The sequence below is a fragment of the Parasteatoda tepidariorum genome, chromosome 6 (assembly GCF_043381705.1).
Source record: "Parasteatoda tepidariorum isolate YZ-2023 chromosome 6, CAS_Ptep_4.0, whole genome shotgun sequence".
Taxonomy (NCBI): domain Eukaryota; kingdom Metazoa; phylum Arthropoda; class Arachnida; order Araneae; family Theridiidae; genus Parasteatoda; species Parasteatoda tepidariorum.
In genome coordinates this window covers 58,154,055-58,174,292 of record NC_092209.1, presented here as the reverse complement: position 1 = coordinate 58,174,292, position 20,238 = coordinate 58,154,055, and the positions used below count along the sequence as shown (strand labels likewise).

At 27.8% G+C, this 20,238-nt stretch overlaps 1 protein-coding gene across 1 annotated transcript in view; it reads right to left on the bottom strand.

The window, feature by feature from the left end:
* The window catches only part of LOC107449074 (inactive dipeptidyl peptidase 10-like), a 516,153-nt gene that overhangs the window by 345,343 nt on the left and 150,572 nt on the right, over positions 1 to 20,238 (bottom strand). The window lies entirely within an intron of this gene.

Below are 20,238 nucleotides of genomic sequence, written 5' to 3'. Positions count from 1 at the left end.
TCATCAAGAAACTTAAAATGATTGCGAATCGGTCTTGGGATTTTATTATCCAAGTTAATATAATAAAATATTTTGGCATCTGTTACTTGAATAATCTTTAATTTTGATGTAGCGATTTTTTTTATCATCAAGAAACTTAAAATGATTGCGAATCGGTCTTGTGAATTTATTATCTAAGTTAATGGAATAAAATATTTTAGGATCTGTTACTTGAATAATCTTTAATTTTGATGAGACGATTTTTTTATCTTCAAGAAACTTAAAATGATTGCGAACCGGTCTTGTGATTTTATTATCTAAGTTAATCGAATAAAATATTTTGGGATCTGTTACTTGAATAATCTTTAATTTTGATGTGGCGATTTTTTTATCATCAAGAAACTTAAAATAATTACGAACCGGTCTTGTGAATTTATTATCTAAGTTAATGGAATAAAATATTTTGGGATCTGTTACTTTAATGATTTTTAATTTTGATGTGACGATGATTTTTTTATCATCAGGAAACTTAAAATGATTGATAACCAATCGTGTGGATTTATTATCTAAGTTAATGGAATAAAATACTTAGGGATCTATTTGAATAATCTTTAATTTTAGAGTGACGATTTTTTTATCATCAAGAAACTTAAAATGATTGATAACCAGTCTTGTGGATTTATTATTTAAGTTAATAAAACAAAATACTTTGGGATCTGTTATCTGAACAATCTTTAATTTTGGTGTGACGAATTTCTTATCGTCAAGAAATTTAAAATGATTGCGAATCAGTCGTGTGTATTTGATATCAGCATTGAATATAAGTTAATGGAATAAAGCATTTTGGAATCTGTTAATTGAATAAGCTTGAATTTTTTTAAAGGCAAGCGAATTTACTTATCGGATTTGGCTAACATGGCAAACATGGGGTCAGGGGTACCTCATAGTCTTACTAAAGTAATAATAAAAAGAATAAACCTTTTTAAATGCGTTTTAAAAGCGTACTTATTTAGAAGAAAAAAACTTTTTTTTACATTTAAAGTATTTCAAGCATTCTCAAAATGTGGAGCTGTTACATTAAGATCTTCTTCGAAGCATCATAAATGCATCACAAACACATTTTGAATCGAAAGTAAGAAATTATACCCTCCATTAATTCGAGTTGAACATATATTTAGTTACGAATATTGGATCTCGAGCTTATAAAATGCCCGTAAGGCCTTTTATCTTCGTAACTTATAATGAAATGGTAACGCTGTTAATGCATCACTAAAAGTCTTTTCATGACAAATATTCAAAAAGTTGTTTTGTTTCTTAATGAGTTTAAAAGAAGCTTAATAAAAATACCCTTATCATATCGTATAAACATTAAATTTCGTTAAAAATCGTTAAATATTAGCGTCAGGCGTTCTAATAATTAATTATTCAAGCGTTTAAATGTTCAAAAGCTTAAGTAATCGAATAATTCATTGTTTCAATGGTCAAAAGTGTCAATCTTTACAAGCCTAAGTAGTCTAATAGCCAAAAATCTTAATGATCAAATGCTTCAATCGTTACAGTAACCAGAAATCAAACTTGTTGCTATATATTTTGTACTCAATGGCTATTACAGCTATGCAAACTATTAGAATTAATACTTTAAAAAAAATCAGAAGTGAGTCATCATGTATGAGTGCTCCAGTAAACTTGTTTTGGAAATATTTCAGACACAGTTAGTTTTGAGTTGACTTATAAAAAGTATAAGTTCAAAAGTGGTCTAATATATGTCCCACTCCCCTATATAAAAAAACTGTATTTAGTTGGAAAGGAAACAAAAAAATAAGTTGTATTGCTATTTTCTTTACAATAATTATGTAAATTTTAAAAAAAAAGGTATGGCTTCAAGATAAGTCACAATTTTCGATTATAAGTTAATCTGCAACAATGTATTGAAAATCGTGAAAATTTTTGAATTTAATTTTAAATATTTTTTTATCGAAAATATAAAGGAAACGTTTTAATATCCTTTAAACTTTAAAGTAAACAGACAATGGGTTATCTATGCCATAGATTAATTAGAAAGTTTGCTCTTTGCAAATGTAGCAGTCATTTTCAATAAGCGTAATTGGAAAAGTCTTTAGCATTCAGCTTGATTATTTTCAGGCTTATTTAAATCAACTCAAATTTCCTTAAATGAATAAAAAAATTCACAAAGATTTACTCAATCAGCCTGAATTTTTTTAGGCTCATTGTATCGCATTTTATATTATAAGTCGATGCTTTGAGTAGAGAAGTGCAATGAATCAAAGTAGTCCCGCAATAAGTAATATATTTTCTTTATTAGCTTAAATGCATTTGAGTTCACTGCAAATAGCCAGAAATAAATCAGAAAAATTGAGGAAAGAATAATTTATTTTCTTATCTGCTAAATTCCTTTGGGCTCAGTCTTAATATTGGGTTGAATTAGATTTTTGAATGCTGCTTCTATTGCTGATGCTTTGAGTTGAGAAGTATAATGTATCATTAGCATTAAATTATGTATTTTCCTTAATAACTTAATTGCGTCTGGGCAAAAGGCTTGAAATAAATCAGAAAAATTGAGCAATTAATGATGTATTTTTCTTATCAGCCTAAAAGTGTCGGGGCTCATTGCAGTAAGCCTTAAAATTATGAGGCTGAATTAGTTTTTTGTGGTACGCTGCTTCTATTGCCAAAGAAAAGTAGTATGATAAGCAAAGAAGTATCTTGTATTAAATTAATCTAGAAGTAAATTATATATTTTCTTTAGCTAAAATGTATTGAAGCTCATTGTTAACGGCCTGAAATAAATCAGAAAAATTGAGCAATGAATGATTTATTTTATAATGAGCCTAAAAGTGTCTGGGCTCATTGCAATGAGTCTTAAAAGTATTGGGTTCTATTAGCTTTTAATTGTATGTTTCTTCTATTGCTAATACTTTGATTAAAGTATACTGTATCAAATACTAATACTAGTTCAGCAATTAATGAATACTAATATACTAATTCAGCAATTAATGATATTCTTTCTTAACAGCTTAAATGTATCTAGACTCATTGCAAAATGAATGATTTATTTTCTTATCAGCCTAAAACTGTCTGGGCTTATTGATAAGCCTTAAAAGTATTGAGTTAAATAAATTTTTCTTATCGCACGCTTCTTCTATTGCTAATGATTTGAGTTGAGAAGTATGGTGTATCAAACTAAACGACCTATTAGTGATTTATTTTTTACTATCTTAAATATATTTGGGCTAATTGCTCTCTATTGGGATCTGATATAAATCAGGATAAATGATCATTTTCATATCCTTAATTTCTTTTTATTAAGATTTCTTACTATAATTTATTTTCGCGTTATCAGGGTAAGGGTATTTGGACTAAGTCAAATACGCTTATTGAAGTGCGCTAAGGCAATACGAATTGCAATACGCTTAAAATGTGTAGACTTAATAGAAAATACTGGATACTTTCCACAATTCACTTTGCGTATTGCGAAATGGAGCAACCATTTTTAAAGATCTGGATTTTTTAATCAGCTTATGATATACATCAGCATCATACAAAATTGCCAAGTCCATTTCAAAATAAAACAACCATCAAAACTGTTAGACGTTAACTAACACATAATATTTTCTGATATCTGATTCATAAACTACTGCTTAAATTTTCTATACCTGAATGCATTCTCGTTAAAAAGTTTCTATTTAATCTCTACTAAAGGAACAACTACTCCCACGAGAATAACAACCGGCGAAGCTTTCGTAAACTTCGGCGGAATCCTCGGCTTTACGAACCACACATTCCCGTCGGCAAGGGGTTAGTCGCAATGGAGCATTTGGCCGGCGCCCAAAAATGCCTTACTATCACCTGCGAGGGGGGAATGTGACAGCTCCGGATGGAATTTAGCTCTTTCTGAATCGATTCATTCCGTTCTTCTTCCCCACTCATCCCTTTTTCGAATCTTCTCCTACATTAAGAAGTTCGTAGATGTGAACATATTCGGAAATACTATTAAGATTTCATATTCCATTTAAAGAGTTTTGAGAAGCCAATATATGAAAGACGATTTCGAACGTAAAAAATGTTCTTGCATGGATCTTTTTTTTTTACAAGATTAGAAGGAAAGAATGAATTGGTTTTTTATTGTACGTTTCTTCTATTGCAAAAAAAGCTTCGGGCTAGAAAGAGTAAATCGGAAATATATTAAGGTGGAATGTTAAATATTTAAATAAAGCTTAATACTTTACTGGCAGACGATATTTTAAAATGAAATTTTTGCAACAAAATCGTCATGCATAATTCCTAATCATTTACTCTTTTTTTTTATTCTTAACTTATGTACTTAAAGCAATTTTTTGCATTTAAAACTACAAAAGTGATTCACCTTTTGATATTTTTTGATATGAGGCATCATTGAAATGAAACATGTGTTGAAAATTTTCAATGGAAAATGTATTCTGAAAGCGGCATTTAAAATAATCTTATTAGCAAAATAAATCAACAAAATCAAATGCATATTGCAAAAATGAAATGTTTGGAGATAAAGCGTTAATAAAAAGTGATAAAATATTTTGTTTCTAAAAATAAATGGACCACTGTTAAAAATTTCTCGGAAATAATGGTTAAATAACAATTTATTTGTTATTTTACCATATTCAAACAAAACAATCAAATAACCTTAAATGAAATAGTATTCAAACTGTTAACTTAGAGAAACACCGTTTATTAACGGCTTACAACTAATACGATTAAAAACCAGAATTCTGTCGCACCAACTAGGTCCACCTAGAAACCCCTTTGTTCCTTACAGCTGAGTAAATATTACAGCCGAGAGGGTCCTTTAATTCATATACAGTTTCCAGTGTCCTGCATTTCCCAATTTGTGATCCTGGACAATTAAAATACGATTGCTTCATTCACTCATAGATGGCAACACCATAAAGCTACTTAATTCGAAAAAGTCTAGTATTTCCCACCTCTTACGATAGGTGAAACAATCAGGTAAACTAACTAAACCACATTCCGTTGTTCATTTTAAAAACACAACTCAACCACAATCTAACTCCAATGCCCACTACCTTATGAAAAACCTAACTCCGGTATCCAGTTAAAGTTCTTTTCTAAGGTTTTTAAGCCATGCTAATTGTAAATGGTAAAAAAATACAGTTTCGCAATTCATTATTTTTTAATCATACTAATTGTAAACGGTTTCAAAACCCTAAAGTTAAAAAATGTCCTTCACTGTAAACTTAACGGTTAATTGAATAAAAAAACTGCTGCCGGTAATTTTACCGTAATTTTCGAATAAAAATTCTTACAGTGTATGATATAACTGATGATATCAATGCAAAATAAATCCAAATGGTTCAAAAATGAAATTTTGTAAATAAAATGCATTTAAATGTAATAAATTTTTTAAATGTTAGTACAGAATTAATTTTTAATGTAAATTTAAGTTCAATGTAAGAATTTGATATTAAAAATATGTAGAAGTAATGCATATTGTTCACATTGATCATTAATTCTAATACTCTTTGGTTGTTTTTAGAGTTATTGCTTTATCCACATTCAGAAATTTAAAACTGGCAGATTATTTATCGCCACCTTAAAAAACGCTGTTTAAAAATTACTTAAACAGTTTTCAATTCCTACTATTAGTTCACACTCCTCATAGGGTAAACTAACCAGTGAAGGAACACTTAAGCTTCGCTTGCCTTTTAAAAAATCCTATTAATTTCAAAATTCGTAATTTTAGTTAAATGACAGTGTCAACATATTTGTTACTAATTGTAAATTATGTAAAAAAATTGCAGAGAATTTACATATTATTGTTTTAAAGTTTTGGAGGTTCAAATAACAAGTAGTAAGAAGACCAAGTGAAGGAACAGCTCTTACCAGTGAATGAACACCCAGTAAAGGAACACTTAATTTTGGTTATTTTTAATGCTCTTTATGAATTTATAAGCCATACAAATATTTTAAAACAAGCCTATTCTTGAAATTATAACATTTAAATACTTGGAAAATGTTAATTTTTTTTTGTAATCATGAATTGAAAATTAAAGTGTCAACATATTAACACAAACTGCTCATTCACTGGGAAATCTATGCCCAGTAAGGGAACACGCCTGTTCCCTCACTGGTTAGAAGTTGTTTTTCGTATTTTTAACATACTTTTGATGCGGAACATCACTAAAGGTACAAGAAAATTAAAGTTTATTTCTTAGTCTCATTAACTTAGAAAAAAAAAACCAGTAAAGGAACATTTGCTCCTTCACTGGTTTTACATCGTTTGGTGATCCAGTTAATAGACCCCCCCTTATCTCAGTACTTTATTATGCTATGATGCTTTAAAAAAAATAAAACGTAACTTCAATAACTATATTTTGAATTCTCTTTTTCACAGTAAGAAAAATAAAACTATTACATGCAATTAATTCCATTTTAAACATGTAAATGCAAACACTCACCTTATAATTTTTTCAAAGAAGCAAGGTGTTGCAGAGATAATAACAAATTCAAAAATTTTTCCAGAGAAGTCTATTTAACAAGATAATCTAAAACATTGCTAGATGACTTCCTATTGATTGGCAGTAAGCTATTGTTACCAATCAATCTAAAGAAAAACTTTCAAATTCTTATTTTTAATCAATATATATGAAATGTTCCTCCTGGGTAGTGTTCCTTCACTGGTTGGTTTACCCTATATCTTGTTCAAATTTTCAATCGTCAATAAAATACTTTTTATTCATCCACTCAAATTCAAATACATTTTATTAAACATTTAGTGGGTGGCACTTGATATCAATACAATTTTTCAAATATTAATTCATTAATTAAATAGGAATAAGCGACAAACGAAATGGAATTGTTTGATTGGTTAAGCATTGATCATTGTTTTAAATTTTACGATAAGCTATTCAGTTTTTCATAAATTTTAAAGATAACGTCAGTGATAATTTCTAACTTGTAGCTCTTTTTGAACAAAAAATCTAGTTTTTCCCCCCCTTTAAAAAGTATTTAATTATTTTGTATTCGCTGTGTCATTACGTGGTAGCACGTGTTGTCCACGTCACCAAATTTATACTTTTATAATAAGGCTCCTATACCACCGCCATTATGGAGCAGACAAGTTGGCAAGTTACGTGATGCTAGTATTAGCTTGAGAGTTTGAAAGCTATTTGGATACCTAAAATTATTAATATAGGTGTATGCGAGGCAGTAAATTGTATGAACAGTTTTAAAAAAAGGCTTTCAAATGTCATGATTTCCTTTAAAGCTGAAAAGGAAGAGGAAATGGCTAATAAATTGCAGAAGACATGGAAGTGGAGCTCTCTTATGTGAGGTAAATACTAATTTATTTATAACTTATTAGATTTATTTACTTATATATGACAAACAATATTAAATATAATAAACAATATTAAATTGTTAGAATTTGTTTTTTAATGGTTGTTTTCATTTTTTTTTCTTAAAAAATAAGTGAATAACTTTCAGAATTAACTATGTTTTAACTATTATGTAACAAATATAGAAATTTTCAATGAAAATTACGTTTATTAAGTATATATTCATTTAAAATGTGACTTTTAAGCAACATTTATTAATTTATTTAACAATTTTAAGTCTTTACTTGCAATAAAACCAATAAATAAAGGCAATAAGAGATTGGCAGAATAAGTATTCGCCAAACTTATTTCGGAATCGCCAGGTTTTGTATTCACTTTTAAGCACTTCTTTTTGTTAAAAAAATGTTTACCTGCTTCTTATCGTATTCCTTTTTATTTCATTAAGATCAAGTAGTTAGTTCTGAAATCCTGGCTCATTTAATTTTGTTTTTTAGTTATTTATGGTAATACATCGCCTAAAGTTCAAACGGTTTGTTTACATTTATCATACGAAATCAATTTAATATGCGCTCTTTCATATATTTTTTTTATCTATCAATGTTTTTTTTTTCTTTGAAATTCTTGCATTAAATTGCTGAAATAATTAGTTTCTATGTGTGAAACTTTCATGGGAGCATGTTCAAAAATTGTAAACGCTAAATTTTCTTAATGTGATTTATTTTAAGTATGAAAATAAAGTAAAAAGTATTCTAAATATTCTTCTCAGGTTCATTTTAAGGAATCTCAACTAGAAATAAATAGAAGAGATGATAGCAATAAATTGAGACCTGATGCTATACAAACAATTTTCAATGTTCCAAATTCCTTAGAAATTGTTCAAAAAAGACTAATAGGAATAGGCTGTCCAAAACCTGGATCAATTTTAGATAAGCTTAAATCTAATGTAATTATATATTTACGAATTCCTCTTCATTTGCTTAGGTTTTTTTTAAGTTTTTTTTTATTATTAAAGAACTAAAGATGTGTAAATAGTATTTCTATCTAGTAATGAATAACATATAGGTATATATATTTTTAATTGTATTCCTTATTTGACTCATAATCAAAAATAGTAATTCCATTTTTGAAAAATAAGTAAATCATCGTTAATTTTTTTCCCATTTATTGCCTGAATTTCATGAAATATTTTAATGAATTCTGTAAATATGAGGCATTTTATGAAAGTAAATGTTTTCTCACATCGCATTTTCGTTTCAATGCGTAGGCTAACGGCTAAAAATCATAATTTGTCTTCTCCTTTAATATTTTAAAGAAAATTCAATGTCTCAATTAAAAAAAACTAATTTCAAATTAATTCTTGATTTTGAAACAAAATTTATTACTTCTTCATGATTGTAGACGTTTACATTTGGAATATTGCACTATAAATTTAATTATTTTGATTATAAAAACATATTTCAAAATACTTCAGGCCAAAACAAGTTTTTTTCTATTTTAAATTTGCGAAACAAAATCTGAAACGAAATTGAAAAAAAAACAGATCTAAGAGAAATATAAAATTTAAAGCAAAATTTACTTTGAAATCATTCATAAAAATGGCTTATGTAATTGGCACGTAGCATATACACAGTTTTTTATTTAAAACTTTTAACCAGTAATAACATTTGCTGTTAATCTGTATAAGCATAAAGAAACAGTTTTCGATAAACAATGTTAATCAACGCACGCTTTCCTTAAATGATTATCCTACAGTTGAGGTTAACGTCGTTTGTAGCGATAAGTTGGCGAATCTTGTAGCTCTTCATTATTGGAGGAAAAGCTTTTGCTCCGAAATGGCTGATAAGTCGGCCTCTCTAATTCAGGGGCTCTATTTTATCGGATAGGACGTTTTACTAGTTGTCTGATAGGACGCTCCTATTCTTTTTTTCAATTCCAACTATTAGTTTACACTCTCCTTATATATATTTATTTATCTAGTTCAAATTTTCAATAGTTAATAAAATACTTTGAATTCATAAACTCAAGCTCAAATACATTTTTTTTAAACTTGTAATGAATGACACTTGATGTAAATACAGTTTTTTCAAATATTAATTCATTAATTAAATTTAGCTAATTAATTTAATTATATGAATCAAAATTAATCAATAAAAATTAATCAATCTATCTTTTGAGGAAAATAATCAAACTCATTTGAAAAAAAATCAAAAATCAATCATTCTCTCTCAGAAAAATCAATTAAGTTACAAAAAACATCTCAGGTTGCAATCAATGCAATCATTTATTGCTATTTTGGATTCATCGTTGATACGTCGAACCATGAAAATAAGTATTTTTTCAAACTCAGCTAGTTGTGTCTTAATATCTTTCACAATAAAAAAGAATCATTCCACAACAAAATTCATTAAATAACATTGACAAAACTGCAGTAGGCCTAACTGCATACAATTACGTACCTCAACGTTTTTAGCATTTGAATTAAAAATTAAATTTCTTATGATGTCAGAAAAATATAGCTGAACTTACGATCTCACATAAAAGTTAGCTTAATTTATATTTCTCACCCAATGTTTAAACAAATAACCTCAATTTACATTCATAACTTGTTCATCCTATCGAAATCTTTCAAACAAAGCTTATTGAATTTATTTTAAATTTACTCAAATTTTAAGAGAATAAAACATTTTAAAAGAAATTAATATCCTCAATCAGGTAAGATACCTTATTGTATTTATGTGCATTTACTTCAATATTCAAGTAGCAAACAAAAACTTCATGAATTTGCTTGAACTTGCACTGTAAAAACTATGGTGTAATACCTATCCCTATTCTTGGTTAAAAAAAACTCCAAAAATAGCATGAATCGAACTTTCATACATTTTTTAGAAGGTGTGGTTAAACCTTTACACTAATAAGTTATAAGACTTACACTAAACTCTCAAGCTTATAAAGCTTACACTAAACTCGGATGCTTTTACTCCATTCATGGTTGCCAATAAGCCGAGGGAAGTGTTGTTGTCATTTTTGAGTAATTTTTTGAAACTTTTTTGAAAAATATAGGTAAGTTGTGCTTTTATTAGTGTTAGAAAGAATGTAATCGATGACAGAAAGCTTCAACTATGCATAATGACTGAATTTTCTTAACTCCAAGATCAGAATCGACAAGTAATTTCAATCTTCTTGTCGACTTGAGTTGACAACTAATAATACCTGATTGTGACAACTAATAATTCCTAATAATACCTGATTGAGTAAAAATATTGATTGTGGTCAATTATTTGTCAGGTAATTTCATGTTCTTGCCAAATTGATTTGACAAACTAATCATGTAAATTGTTATAAAATGCATGTATGATTTTAATTGTATCCTTAATAAAGATATTTATATTCTCCTAAGATTCACATAAATTTGGCTATTATATTAAATAATTTTATAATATATAACTTCTATTCACTTCAGTTCTGTTAATCCTTGTTCGAATTCATCTTAATATTCTCTATGTGCTGTGAATGACAATCTAATCAACAAACTAATCAACAACAATCATCAAACTAATTATCAACAAATAAATTTTTTTAATTAATACTGTATTTGTAAATCCAAAATTAATGGTTCTCACTATATAGTGTATCACTTTATAGTGTATCACTATGCATAAAATAACTTTACTGACTCTCTTGTGTGTATCATATCTTACAGCAATATTACATTTTAGTATTACTGAATTACAAAAAGTAGTGGGGGCTACTTATACATATTAGTGTAAAAGAATGTTCTTGGTGCTTCACTACATCAGGTTATATCTTCGGTTCTTGGTAAGTGGAGCACGACTGGGGTGTGAAGTAGTAATCGCCATTTTCGTTATGATACATTTTTTTTTTTTTTTTTTTTTTTTTTTTTTTTTTTTTTTTTTTTTTTGCAATGTGCTTCGATTTGGAAAAAAAATAAAAACAGTAAAAAAAGCTAATATACAAGAAAAGTTAAAGATCTATTTTTGTTTAATATTTTTGCTTCAGAAAAAAAAAGTGTTACACACATTGATTTATAGTTGTAAGCTTTGTTATAAATGAGAAATGGCAACAAAGTTCTACATATATTGATAACCATTTTCTATAATATGAAAAATCCCATGTAAGAAAAAAAATTTAAAAATTGAAATAAAATCTTTATTTTACCGCTAAACTAGACAATAATTTAAAAAGTTATGTTGAAGTAGAAAATTCTGCATTAAATATATGAGATAACCACATTTTATTTGAAAGTTCGACCAAAATCGAAATTCGAAAAAAATCAAAATGGATGTTGTGATTAAACTGAGTTCACAGTGTACTACACCTTTAGTTTGTCAGATCCAGTGATTTGTCACTCTTGACTAACTTTGGAAGAAATACTGTATTTGTAAATTCAAAATTAATGGTTCTCACTATATAGTGTATCACTACACATAAAATAACTTTACTGACTCTCTTTTGTGTATCATATCTTACAGCAATATTACATTTTAGTATTACAGAATTACAAAAAATGGTGGGGGCTAGTTATACATATTAATGTAAAAGAATGTTCTTGGTACTTCACTACATCAGGTTATATCTTCGGTTCTTGGTGAAAAGGAACACCACTGGGGTGCAAAGTAGTAACCACCATTTTCGTTATGATGCATTTTTTTTACAATGTGCTTAAATTTGAAAAAAAAAAATAAAAACAATAAAAAAAGCTAATAGAGAGCTAATAGAAAAAAAAGCTAATAGAAAAGTTAAAGATCTATTTTCGTTTAGTACCTTTGCTTCAGTAAAAAAAAGTGTTACACACATTGATTTATGGCTCTAAGCTTTGTTATAAATAAGAAATGGCAACCAAGTTCTACATATATTGATAACCATTTTCTATAATATGAAAAATCCCATGTAAGAAAAAAAATTTAAAAATTGAAATAAAATCTTTATTTTACCGCTAAACTAGACAATAATTTAAAAAGTTATGTTGAAGTAGAAAATTCTGCATTAAATATATGAGATAACCACATTCTATTTAAAAGTTCGACCAAAATCGAAATTCGAACAAAATCAAAATGGATGTTGTGATTAAACTGAGTTCACAGTGTACTACACCTTTAGTTTGTCAGATCCAGTGATTTGTCACTCTTGACTAACTTTGGAAGAAACCCAACTGCTAAAGAAGAGCAAAAATTCTAAAACATTCATAGCAGTCTGGCGACATAGGGCATCCCGTAATTTTCTCTAAAAGCCTTTCAGTCATCCATCTTTAAAAAACTGTTCAAAATATACTTTTTCTTTGTTATCTCTACACATTACTAGAACAAGTCACGTGATACGTGTTCGCCAATATTTTGTAACTCAGCCAATTTCTGATCAGTTGAGTCCTCAACCTGAATAAAGCCTCCAGCTATTACGGTTATTATGGCTATCGACAAGGCTTGTCTGAAAACATAAGGAGAAAAAATTCTTTTTCGGCGAGGTTCATCTCTTTAGCTATCTTTTTCCCGGCATTTCGGTTATTAAATTAATGCATAGGGTATGATATTTTTTTTTTTAGTTGTTCTTTCCCCGCTTGTGAGAAAGTGATTATGAATATAATGGATTTTTTTAATGAAAATTTATTTTCTGTTGGCTATGTTCTCAAAATACAGGAACATATTACGAAAATGTTATTTTTGATCGCAGACTTGCATACATTAAAAATTAATAGACTTTGTACGTGAATATTTTAACGCAATTCTCCATTCTTCTTCACGCAGAATGATTTCGGTGAACTCGTTTTGCAAAAGATTTTATTAAACTATTCAGTTTCAATTAGTCACACAATGAGTTTTTTTTTCTTTAATTAATTTGCAAAGAATTATTTTAATTAAAAATAAAACACCTTTGAAAATTAAATGCAATAAAAAGTATTGAAATGTGCAGTGATGTGATGAATACTTGATATGTCTGAAAAACCGAAATCGAAACCATGATTTAACAAAACAGTTCAAAATAATTCTCATACAAATTTTATTTTTCCACAAATTGACTCTCTAAAGTAACAGTTTGAACAAAATAAGCAATACGTAGAAGTATTTTTGAGTTGGATGTTTCATTTTGAAAAATTTGATGTCTCTTTATAAAACATTTTTAGTTCTAAATATTAATTGCTAATTAATAATTTAAATATTAATTGCTAATTAATAATTTAAAATGCTGCATGATTTATAATGCTGCAAAATTTATAATCTGCTGTTTCATGCTGCTGTTATTAATTAGCAATTATTTATTATAATTGCTAATTATAAATAATAAATTGCTAATTATCAATAATAAATTGCTAATTATAACAAATTAATTGCTAATTAAAAACAGCAGCATGAAACTTTATTTAATATGCTTTATTTACTTCTGTGCTCTTTTTTTTTAACCTGGAAGATTATATTTAAGTGGCTAATGGGTTCTGATAAATTCAAATAAAACTCCTGCCTCCTCCGACATGAGTGCCTGTTGAAAAATCATGCATGATTGCATGATTTTTCAAAACAAGTCGTCTAGCAGTGGATTTTAGGGCAATGTTGTGTTGTTGATAATGAGCTAGCAAACTAACTTGCTAAGCTGGATGCTTCAACCCTACAAACATCTAGACATGCTGGCCCTTTTGACCACATAAACTACTTATTAAGAAAAAGATAAGGAGTTTTATTTATCTCTTAAATCAGTACTCGGTGAGGAATTCTGAGATGATCTGGTGGAATAACCTGAAAGATATATCGAAGTGGTGCAAAACTGGCGCCGAGTTTCGACTACCGAACATGACTGTATCCTTAAACATCTTTACCGTATTAATACTGTCCAAGACTCTTTCTGAAGTGGAGAAAACATAGAAAAAATTACAGAATAATAAAAAAAGAGAAAAGGAAATTATGCTTAAAAAAATAAAGGAAATTCCGGGGGGAAAAAGAGATAATCACTTCATTAGCTCACACGATTATATCCGCAAAAAAGAGTGCATTCTGATATTGTATCAATATAGCCAAATCAAAATTTATTAATACTATAGTGTGAGAGACCTCAAAAAAAATTTTTTTAAGCAAAATAGAATGGAACACATTAAGTAATAAAAATCACGTAAAGAACAGAAAATAAAATGTAAATTTAAAACGGGACAAAACATAAAACGAAATCTATAAAGCGAATAGCGAATTCAAATGAACTTTCATGAACGGAAAAATTTTCAAGAATGATTTAAAATTTTTCGTTATAAGATTGCCAGATTATAAAATATTTTCATATTTTGTAATCTAATATACAGGCCTCGCAAATTAAGGTATAGGCGTAAATAGAGGTATTTTGTTTTATGCGTTCTTATTGCAGTACGAAAGTACGTTTGATTTGTTGGTTGCCAAGTATGGGCTTGAAAATGGATGTGCGTAAGGTAATATTATACTGGATAATTTTAAGAAGTTTACAATTAATTCGTTATACCATTTTAATGATTTTAGAAAATTAACTTTTATTTAAGAAAAAAAGATAGTAAGAGAGAGAGAAAGAAACCTGAATTGTCTGTTTTGCGCATAATTTTAGCCATGAATTTGCACTTGGCAAAAATAATATAAATTAACAAAGAATTTTTTGTAGTAAATTTATTTGCAACAACATCCAATTAACATAACGATTTTATATAGAAATTAATTTCTTTAGTTGGGTATTCATTGTTTTTTTTATCAAATTTTGAAAGAGTTTGTCCGTTTGTTTTTTGGATAAATGAACATTACTACATATTCTTTTAATTCTATTCATTTGATTAAAAATAGTATTGAAATAGATGTTTTTAGAAACATTTCAATTCCAAGCAATTAGTTTATTAATATTAAATTTAAAGTCATTTCTTTCATCGTATAAATCAACAAAGCAGATATTTTCTTCTTTTATGATACCCAAATCCAAAAAATTAATATTATCATCATGATTACGAAGTAAGATTAATTCCTCGGGGTAAATATTATTTATATATATATATATATATATATAATAATCCGGCTTGTAATAACAGGGCTACATCCCTGTTATCATTGGTGTATTCATATTAAGATATGCAGTCAAAACCATAAGAAGTTATCAAAAGGTTTATTAAAAGATATGCTGGTGGTTATAACAGTTCACATCCGCCCTCCTCAAAAACCTGGAGTTGACAAGACTCCAGATAATTCCGACAGATGTTTTGTGGAACACGTTATTCANAGATTAGTAGTCGTATGTCCATAAAATTGGGTCGGCTGTTCAACGACCGTTATAATATATATATATATAGATAGATAGATATATAGATATAGATATATAGATAGATAGATATATATATATATAGTAAATTACGATAGGCATATATAACAAGGATGTATATATATGCCTTGGTCATACATTCCTTATGTTCCTACAGTTCAGATCGTTATTTACTTTCTCTAAATCAGATCTTAACTACTTTACTTGTTAAGAATGTTAGGATAAACTGGAGCAGAGTTGATCTAGTATGTGAAAGTTAGAAGCTAAGATGGGAAAATTGAAAAAATATTTTTTCCTTGCTTACCCTCTTAATTCGTCAGATTTTTATAACGATTTTGCGACTGCAGATGAGTAATTTTTTGGCTATTTGACAATCATATTTCAAATATATGTAAGAATCGATTCGAAACACTCTGTATCTCAGTTGTATAAAAAAAAAAGAAAATAGTGCGTGAAGTCCCTCCGCGCAATTCTCAACCAGAAACATGTGAAAATAAATTAAACTATCAAAATAGCATCTTGCTCTCTTCTTGCAAGTGAGATTATAATTGGTGAGAAACTTCATTTTTACTTTCTGTTGCCTAATTTAAAAGCAGTTTCTCTTATTGTTTACGTAACTTAAGTAATAATCCGGTATTTGTATTAATAGCTTTAAAAATATAATTTTAAATAAGTTTAAAAAAATATATTTTACTTTAAAAATATTTTATTTTGTATTTTACTTTATATATTTTATAAGTTATCACTCTATCTTGCTAAAATAATACATAAATTTCAGTAATTTTTTTGTATATGTACGAATACATATGCCTTGGAGTAATGTTTCAGCTATTAAGTGACCAAATTGTTCGATTGTTATAAAAAAAATTGCATTAATTACGCATTCTTTACTTATTAAGAAATTATTTTCCTTTTTATTGTGAAAGTGTACAATTGCAATATTTTTCTGCAGAATTATGTTTCGTATGTATGCTTGTTTTCGGTAGCTTTTCTTACTTTGGTTAAAACGCTTTTTTTTTTTTTTTTTTTTTTATTNTTTTTTTTTTTTTTTTTTTTTTTTTTTTTTTTTTTTCCTTCCTGGAATGAATTTTTTCCAATTTCATTCATTAAGCAAATAAAAGAATGGACAAATTAGCAAACAGACGAATCTGCATATTTGTGAATGAACAGATTTTGTGTCTTTTAAAGAAGTGAATGGGTGTCTTTTAAAACAGAAAAGAGGTATCTTTGAATGAGGTTGAAAGTAATCTGAAAAACCTTTGCCCATTTCAAAAAAAAAAGAGAGAGAAAAAACTTATAAGAGGCAAACAAAACAGCAATTAAATTGTCAATCGAGTGTTCAGCAAAACCAGAGTTGGCAAGTTCTTAGTTATAGCTTGTCAATTAGAAAAAAATAGAATTTGTAAAGTGATTACCAGGCAGCATTGTAATGTTGATTTTAATGTCCTTAACTACCGCTATCACAAAGCCTAACAAGGTTCACAAATAATTAGCAAATAAAATATACAAGCTTGAAGCAATGTTAAATGTAACTATGCTAGTGTACACGTTATGTTAAGCTTGCACAAACAAACTCTTATATATCGAGATTGAATCTACCTTTATAAAACAAGGCTAAAAAAACCTTTTAAAATCGAGAACGAATCCCCATTCGCAAATCAATAGTGGAATGTATTTTAAAATCGAGAGTGGAAAACGAATTCCTTTTCTCAAGGTTTATTTTAGATTTTATAACCATCACTTAAACGAGGTGTTTCGGTTAAGGATTCTTTTATATACTTCCTTTGACACTTTAAAAGTAAAAATTGGCCAGATAATTAAATTTCCAACTAAGACAAAATATTGCATTTGAGAGCTTGGACAAATCTAAAATAAAAAAAAAAGGCAAAAACAAGGTTTACAGAACCTATAAATAAAAGCTTTAAAAAAAATAGTTTTTTTTTTTTTTTTTTTTTTTTTTTTTTTTTTTTTTTTTTTTTTTTTTTTTTTTTNTTTTTTTTTTTTTTTTTTTTTTTTTTTGTTAAGGTTTTTCCTTGTCTTTAAACAAATTTTAAGGAAACAAATTTTGCATACTAATATTTCTACTAAGCTTAAAAACGAAGGAAAATACAACGTTTGCCGTAAGGTTTCCTGCTATCAGGAATTTTAAGAAAGCAGTTTGAGTACCTTAGCAATTTCAATCCCTGAAGTCCAAAGATATAACTGGAAAGTTTTTCATTGCATTTCTACTTCTGTTGCATATAACTTTTGTAGAAATATTATTGCGGATCTAATTATTCTGCAATTTGCATGTTATTATTTTGTTCGGTGGTGTTAGCCAATGAACCATTAGCAAATTGGTGTAACTTCACTCGCCCTTTTACTTACTGTTACGGAGTGTCAAAATAACTAGTATCCGATACAGGAGTGGAAAGAGGATGACATTTACACTCGTGATGTTACAAGATGTTCTAATTAAACAATAAAGAAAAAATGATATGAAGATATAGCAAAACATTTAAATCGATGAAAAATACCTGAACTTAAAAGGGTTACTTTGTAGAAGCGAAATTTTTCTGGAAAATTTTTGAAACGTTTGCTGACAAACAATTTAAACATTGAACTTTTGAACAGAAAGAAATTTATACAATGTTTTATTTATTTATTTATTTATTTATTTATTTATTTAGTTTTTTTTTTTTTTCCTTTAAAAAAAATGAAGGAAATGAAGAATTTCTCTGAAAGCGGTTGTTTTTAAAACTCTATTTCAAACCAAACAAGGCAGTAAATTCTTTTTTTAAAGAAGAATTATCAAGATTTTGTCAAACTGGATAAGTGATATCATGTACCTACATAAATGTTCTCTTTTTATCTTATAATTCCTGTTAAAGGTTATAAAAAAAAATTTAAACGTTCTAAATGAATATAAATAATTTAAATGATAAAATAAGAAATAAAAATTAAAAATATTCTCCTTTTTTATGTCATGATTCTGTTAATATTCATCTACAAAAGTCTTATAACGAGAAATTGATAACTTAACAAATTACTAGCATTAATATAATTTATAAAAATTATAACTGGTTTCAAAAAAAAAATTCTCATATTTCCAGTTTATTCTTCCATATTTTACCTCCGATATTTTACAGAAATCGCTTTAAAAGTAATTTTCAAAACTATAAACATCTGGTGAGCAAAGTTATTCTGATTGTCAGGGTTATTTTTTCCCCATCCCCAGAGTATTTATCAATTTTTACAGAAGAAAAGCAGCAAAAATGTAATCATACAGAGAGTAGATCGTTTGCCTCCCAATGAGGTGACCCAAGTTTGAATCCCAGTGATGACTTGTCGACGCGAATTCTGCCCCACGACCACAATGGTGGGGTGAAATATCCTCTGTGGTACGTGGATAATGGGTTGGAATCTCCTTCCCGTCAGTCTAACCGTTAGAGGTTTTCGAGGTTTTTCTCTTCAAGTAACACAAATGCGGAATAGTTTCCTTAAAAAAATCCTCGATGAAGGCTTGTTTGTCCCAATGCTTGATACAATAGTACCCTTGTCACCTGGGTAACCTTTCACCGCTTGTACTACAGTAATTATGAAAATCTTACTTTAATTTTTATTGTAATTTGAGACATCATTTCTCTTTTCCAAATATTTACTTTACAGTTTTTTGTACAATAAAGTAAATTATACTTCAAGTAAAAACTATTTTGAAAAAAGAAAAAAAAAGAAGAAGAAGAAGAAACAATAACATTCATAAGTTTCTCGTTTGCTTATGTCTGCCTGCCGGATTTGAAAAGTAGAACTCATGATTTCACTTCACAGAATAAAAAAATTTTCTTTTGTTTCGTTTTGTATCCATTTTTCTCTTTTTTTTTCTTTTTTTTTTTTGTAGTAAACTCTATAGTTGTGTCGCATGTGGATCGTTTGCGTTTGACTTTTAAAGCACTCTACAATCAATTTAATCTTTAAATCTTACGCACAAATCTAAGATTATTTAATGATCTACTAATTTACTTATAAGTTATATTAGTTATTAACTATTCGTAAGAAAATCACTCCAATTTCCCAAGTGTTTCAACTGATTGAATTATCATTAAAGGAGTATATATTATTCGGTTTTAAAATAATTTAAAATACTAAATAATTAAATAATTTATAATACAGTCAAAATCGTGAGCAAATTAACATTTTTCCGAGCATATTTCTTTGCAATCTATTCTCTAATCTTTTATATAATAGCTTTTTTTTAATTTATTTATTTATTTATTTATTTTCCTTCTGTAGGCCAAAATTCTAACACAAATTCAAAACTCGCTAAGCAGCGAAGATAGTTCATGATTCATAAGAATAATTAATGTAAGCCTTATATTTAAAAAATTAATAAAGCTTCAATAATGACTTTATTGCTTGAAAAAATTTTCCTCTATCTTCCTTGAGCGCATAGCAGAAAATTTCTTGATTTACTTCGAAATAATCATACTATATACCACTAATAACATACTATATTATTATAGTGGTAAATATATACTTACCACTCTGTTAATTAAACATTATTTCTTCATGATAGTTGAAAATAAGTCCCATCAAGAGAGGCATAATTGAACTTTTCTTTGCAGTTTTAAATGTTTCCATTGTATAGCGTCATTTATTATTATTATTA